Genomic DNA, 6,763 nt, shown 5'->3' with positions numbered 1-6,763 from the left:
TTGTCACTTTACTCACTTTTAAACATACTGTATGTGATCTGCTTTGTCATTTTGAATCATTTTGACCCATAAACCGATTTTAGGTTTTATGCATTGAAGTTTGTTTTGTAATGGCAGGTGTACGCTTTTGTTGCTCAGATATAATCATTGAAACGGCGGCGGTCATAAACACTCGACAGCATTGTATTTTTTTCCAAGTCAGTACATTTGTTAATGTTTTTGCTCACAAAAGCTGCATTTTGTATCTCAGGAATAAAATAAAAACAGTAATACTGTGATGATCTATTACAATATAAAATAGCGGGGTTTTTTTTTTTCAAGAAAAAAATAAGTATTTTACTGTGTAATTTTTTCCTACGATGGCAAATCTGAATTTTCAGCATCATTAGTCCAGTCTTCAGGGTCACATGATCCTTCAGAAATCATTATAATATGCTGGTTTCTTATTATTATCAATATGAAATACACTTTTTTTGCTTAATAGTTTTATGGAAATTCTATTCAGAATTGTTTAATGAATAGAAAGTTCATAACAACAGCATTTATTTTAACAATGTAACTTGTTAGTGCACACATGTGTTATAATATACTGTATGTAAAATTTTAGAAATATGCTCTTTTATGAAGTTTGAAAGTTGTTGTTTTTTTCCAAATAGACAAAAATAGTTTTTTTTTTGCCAAAAAGGCCAATTGCAACTATCATAATTAATACATTTTTACAGAGCGCATCACATATTAACTATTACTACATCTAGTTTTACATAACCTGCATTCATTGTCATATTACATAATCAGAAAAATCCCGCTCGTTGGAACTGCGAGCGCTGCCATTTTCCTTTCTCCTTAATCTTTTCTTTCCAGCTAAAAAGAAATACGAGGTCACGTCACGGTGTTGTCAAGCTAATGCTAATGCTAAAGCTAGAGGGTGAATGAGAGATTTTCCTGCTTCATTAGTCGCCCCGTAGGACCGAGAGATTATACACAGAAAAACAAGCTCCTGTCTCCGCACACACCCACCCACACACATTTCTCTCCCTCTCTTCTCCAATGTGCGCAAGGATGTGTGACTTTCCCACCCACTCTTTCGCTCTGTCTCTCTGTCACCTCCTCTTCTCTCTGCATGGAAGAGATAGAGTTTGTCTTTTGCTCCCTCTCTTGGCTTGCAGCATCTCTCAGATGCACATACAGCACATGCTGATACACACACACGCGTCTAGAGAAACACACTCCTCTGCCCCGCTCATACACACACCCACACACACCAGTATGCGGTAAGTCCTAAGAAGTAGCATCGCCGCTCGGCACGTATGCAGAACCATGCGAGAATCACAGACTCCGCTGCCTAGCTACGTCTCCATGGCAACAAGAGCAGCACAGCCCTGTGTAGCACTGTCAAATAACAGGAATGTAATCCTCGCTAGAGAGAGAAAGTAAGATTAAAAAAAAAAAGTGTTTTTCCATATCTATGAGAGGAGCAGAACTGATTATTACCCAGCTCCTCTCATCTCTAAAGGATTGTGAGCCAGACCTGTCCTAACCTGTCCCCTTTCACGCGCACAATTTCATGCCCTCTCTTTCTTTCTTTCTCTTGCTCTATTCAGTCTTTAACTCACTTTCTCGCAGCGCAGTTACAGTAGAGTGACGTCCTTGAAGAGGCAGATTCCATCAACTCTAAGAGTGTTTTTAAACGGAGGCTCAAAAAGAGCTTTTTCAGACAACATTCTGTTCCCACAGCTCTCATGTGCGTCAGAACTTCGACTCATCAGCTGCTTTTGGTCAAAGTCTCTTCCTCCTCGCACCATCTCTGCAGAAGTAGTCTGCGGGAGCCTGAACGAGTTTGGGCGTATTTTTCTTTTAAACCATCAAAGCGTCCTGCTGTGCTGCTGCTGTCTCAGAGCCTTGAATTTAAAGACATAATTCAGGCAAAAAAGTAAATTCTGTCATCATTTACTTATAGGTTATGCCACTCAAAATCTACTTTATTATTTCTGTGGAGCGTAAAAGGAAAAATGCTGAAGAGTACTAAAATATATTTAACATACATTTATTCCATGCTGTATTCCATTACTGTACATATTTGTATATTTTATAAAAACACCCTGCTGCAATTGTACTTTTAGTATACTAAACTGGTATACTTTAAGTGCTGACCTGGAACAACTACTTTTGTCTTTAATGCACTTTATTCTGCAGAAGTAGCGCTAACTAAAGTTATGCATTTAAATTTATTCAAAGATCATAAAATCTTTGTCTATAGTGATATTAGAACACATTTTTAGGCTTTATATTAAGAAATGCATAATTAAGTGATAGTCCAAATGAAGTTTATTAGAAATGAATGTGATATAAATTTATTTAAAATATATTACTTTTTACTAGGAAAGTCATACACAAACATTAAACTTCTTAGCTGATAATTATTTTAATGTTATAGTTAATAACTGATAAATGAACTATATTTTGACCAAATAAATTAAAACTAAACAATTATTGTGAATGCTCGTACTGTAAATTTACAGTACAAAACTGTAACATTATAATACATTAGAGATTCATTTTAATATTATATTTAAAAATGTTATTTATACATGTTTTAAAGACTGACTGTAATTGAGCATTAGATGATGGCAAAAGCTATGGGTAAAATTAAAAAAAAATTATTAGCAATAATTATTAGCAATAAAATAAAATATAATTATAATATCAAGATACAAAACGTTTTTTCAGACATAAATTACAGTAAATAAAAAAAAAAAAAAAAAATTATTTGGGGTGTCCCTTTAGCATCATTACATTATTTTATATCAATATCACACAGAGTTTATGCATATTTGATAGACTATACACAAGCAAGAATAAGGTTAAATGACCTCAAGACCAGAAAAAATATATATATTTCATGTACTAAACACCAAGACCTGATGATGTTAAGTGACAAAGGCACCTCATCTTCACAGACTTCTGTTACCCATCACCATCTAGTCAATGCAGGATCATGTCTACTGCTGATAATCTTCACGCTGTGACTCAACCGCTCATCATATGTCAGATGTTTGAGATGTGTTTACACATTCCTCAACCTAAAGACACCCTCAGATATCCACATTATTACAGTGATTAGCCTGACTGTAACCTGATGCATCACCGCTTTGTTTTCATTTCTTTTAAATAAAAAAATGGATAAAGTGGCATCAGAAAGTGAATGACACAGCCTACAATTCCATAAGGGCACAAATCAGCCACTTTTTAAGTCCCATAAAGTCTGATTCTTCCATTCATTGCTGTGATTGGAAGGCAACTGTGACACATCACTTTGTGCGACATTCATCCATTAATAGTGATAGGCTTGTGGACACTGCCAAAAAATATTGAGGGAATATGTGTGTGCAAAAATGTGCAAAAACATGAGTATTTTTGGCTTCACTCTTAAAAATAAAGGTGCTTCACAATAAGAAACTTTTTGTCTAAGTGGTTCCATATAGAACCTTTAACATCTGAAGTTTGACAAAAGTGTGGTGAAAGAAGGTTCTTTGGGATTATAAAAAGTAAAGAAAGAAATGGCTCTTTAAAGAATCTTTGACTAAATGCTTCTTTGTGGAACCAAAGATGGTTTGTATATGGCATCGCTGTGAAGTACCTTTTAAGAATCTTTATTTTTAAGAGTGGTGTTTTCCAGTAAAAATAGATAAACATCTTTAAAATCATAAAACATAAAACAGTCTAAACAAAGAAACAAGAAATAGTCTAAACAAGAAATTCACTGAATATTATAATAATTTTAATGTAGTTTTTCTTATCACATTCGGGAATCTTTTTGTTCTTTTTTTTTTATAGCCTGCATGAACCAGAAGTTTGCGACCGATTTCACTTCTGTGTTGTGACATACTTCCGAGAGAAACAGAATAATGAATTAGGGAAAACAGAGGGTTTGGATTATTTTTTCTACTTTGAATTGATTGGATGTAGTAAAGTAGGCGTTTCATTCAGAATTATTGATTTCACACCGACTTTAAACATAAAGCCCCCTAAATTGTGCCTGAAAACAAGAAAAAAAAAACATTGGCAATGAAAACTAAAACAACATTAACAAGTTAATTTTTTTATTTCCCTCCAATAATAAAATTGTGTCATCATTTACTCACCCTCATGTCAGTCCAAACTTTCATTTTCTTTCCTATGCTACGCACACAAAGATATTTTGAAGAACCATTCTTGGTCCCCACTGACTTCCAATGTTGGAAAAAAACTATAACAGTCATTGGAGACCTTCAACTGTTTGATTACCAGCATTCTTCAAAATATCTTCTCTTAGGTCAATAAAAGAAAGAAACGTGTCCAGGTTTGGAACGACATGAGGTTGAGAAAATTTTCATTTTTAGGTGAATTATCCCTTTAATAATGTGCTTTTAAATAAAGTAAATTAACTTTTATAATAAACGTTTTTTACTGAAAAAAAAGTTATTTTTACATTGATCTGCCAATTTTAAGTGAACAAAATAATCTAGAATGACTATAAATACACACACACATACTGCAGTTCACAGCAATCCAGTGATGAAGACATCGATCTGTCTTTGCCACCTGATCATAATTCTTAGAGCTTTAACTGAAACAAGTCTGAATTCCCTATTCCTCATATTTATGTTTGAGTGAAAGGACTACAGTGACACTATATATTTGTATTTATGTATGCATGCATATGTGTGTGTATATATATGTGTGCGTGTGTGTGTGTGTGTGTGTGTGTGAGTCTGTGTGGGTGGGTGCGTGAGTGTGCGTGACACCTAAAGAGAGAGGAGAGGAGGGGGAATGCACTGCAGGAGCAAGTGTTTAGACCTGCAGTGCTTCCTCTTTCATTCTCTCTCTGTCTCTCTGCTGATATATATATGGTAGGGCACTGACAGAAAGTGCAGTAAATCCACTGAAGGCAATAGCAAAGAGCACACACACACACAAACAGACAATCACATACAATAAAAGTCCCTTCAGAGTGGGGTACATCTCTGGTTGTTATCATAGATTCAGTTGATATGTATCAGTAATTGGTGAAACAGACTGGCTTATGAAAAAAAAATAAAATAAATCGCCCATATTTCATACACACAAACTCAAAGATGAGCTTCCCAGCGTCCATTCACCCACACACACACACACACACACTCATGGATAGACTCTAACAGCCAAGAATGTATGAATAAACTCCTCACCCACGGCTTAGAGTCTGTTTCACGACCCTGTGGAGGACGTCCCTCTTTCACAAGCAAAAACTGCTTATGTAAAGTCACAGAACCCACTCCTAAAAGTGTCCTAAAATAAAAAAATCTAAAAGCAGCAGAATTTCCCATTCAAGACTGGCAGAAAGTACAGGTATGCTACACTCAGACCAAATGGGCTATTACGAGAACCTGTGGGAACTGAAAAGCAGCACTTGCCGTTGAAATAAATGTCATTCACATCACCAGTCCTGTTTGTGAACCTCTACTGTCCCAAACGAGCTGCCCACCTGCCCTACAAGTCCTGGACCTGTTCAGAACGAGGATCTCTTGTGAGCGAGCGTGAGCGTTTCGGAGTTCCTGCTGTCTGAACGTGAGATTAGATGAAGGGACCCACGTCTGCCTACCTGTCAGGTGACGAACGAGTCCGTTTGGTTGTGTTTAACTCGATCGCAGACAGGAACACGGTCATGGGTGTGGAGAGCTCTCACTCTTTTCTGTTTGACTCACTGCAGCACGCTTTGCTCTTCTGTCACACACATAGTCTCGTCCTTTCCCCCTCGATCCGTCCGCTTTCATTCAGGCACTCCAAGCATGATTTTAAAAAACGTGAGGAAAGAAAAACAAAAAAAAAGGCAGGGAGGATGCGATGCCCTGCACAGAGAAGTAGCAGTTGGCTGAGCGAAGGGCTCTGTACTGCAGCACAGCGCAGGAGACACACACACACGCTCTGACTGATCTACTGAAACATAGCCACACTGAAAACCTGGAGATGGAGTGTAGGAATGGTGGACAGGATCTGTGCTTCTTGTTTAATTTGATTTGCTTTCTCCCCTCCCATCTTTCTCTTTCTGTTAAACAGCAGAATAATTTATGCCCACTGTAGAGGTATATAACCTGTCTCACTCCTTCTTTTTTTTTGTGTCTTAGATGTGACTGTCTCCTCTGAGAGGAAACCATAAGTGACATCGCTTCCATCCTGGTCCAAACATGGGCAACTTCCTAAACTCGGGTGTCATGATAACATTCGGAAAGGGGGCGTTTTGAGAGAGAAAGAGAGAGAGAGAGCTGTGCCACTGAACATGAAAGACAAAAACAGCTGAACGGAGAGAGACATTTAGACCGGATTTGGTGTCTGAGAAGAGGCAGTTTACAGTATGCGCGGCCAGAGGCATGAAGATGACAAACAATTCATAAATTACAGACCTGCCAGTGCAAATGATTAAGCAATGAATCACAATTGTACTTCTCAGTATATGACACTAATAGTTAAAAACCAACTATTGATTATTTCTTTTCATTTATTAATGCCTATTCATGTTTTTATGGCTCAGTGAATGAAGATGTACGCTGTCAAAATAAATGGAAGATGAATGATGAATGGAATGAAAAAGAGAGTGACATAAAGTACCTTCTTAGATGAACATTAAGTAAAACAGTACCAAATATAATCCAATTATGATATTGTGATGTGTGTTACTCTGTGAGGTAGATAGCAATACCCAGCCCTATACGTTTACAGTGGGATCCAAAACTCTAAATATCATTAA

At 36.8% G+C, this 6,763-nt stretch overlaps 1 protein-coding gene across 7 annotated transcripts in view; it reads right to left on the bottom strand.

Annotated features, from left to right (window-relative positions):
- dlgap2a (discs, large (Drosophila) homolog-associated protein 2a) overlaps positions 1-6,763 on the bottom strand; it is a 119,150-nt gene that overhangs the window by 88,659 nt on the left and 23,728 nt on the right. For 4 of the 7 annotated variants that reach the window (XM_043263443.1, XM_043263446.1, XM_043263444.1 and 1 more), the window contains exon 1: positions 5,621-5,955. The exons of the other annotated variants lie outside the window; for them this stretch is intronic. The gene's annotated coding sequence lies outside the window, so the exon portion shown is untranslated. Of the gene's footprint in view, positions 1-5,620; positions 5,956-6,763 lie in introns of those variants that run through there. 7 annotated transcript variants of the gene reach the window in all.

Source organism: Puntigrus tetrazona, chromosome 17 (assembly GCF_018831695.1).
Source record: "Puntigrus tetrazona isolate hp1 chromosome 17, ASM1883169v1, whole genome shotgun sequence".
Lineage (NCBI taxonomy): Eukaryota > Metazoa > Chordata > Actinopteri > Cypriniformes > Cyprinidae > Puntigrus > Puntigrus tetrazona.
This window is presented reverse-complemented; position numbering and strand designations above follow the sequence as displayed.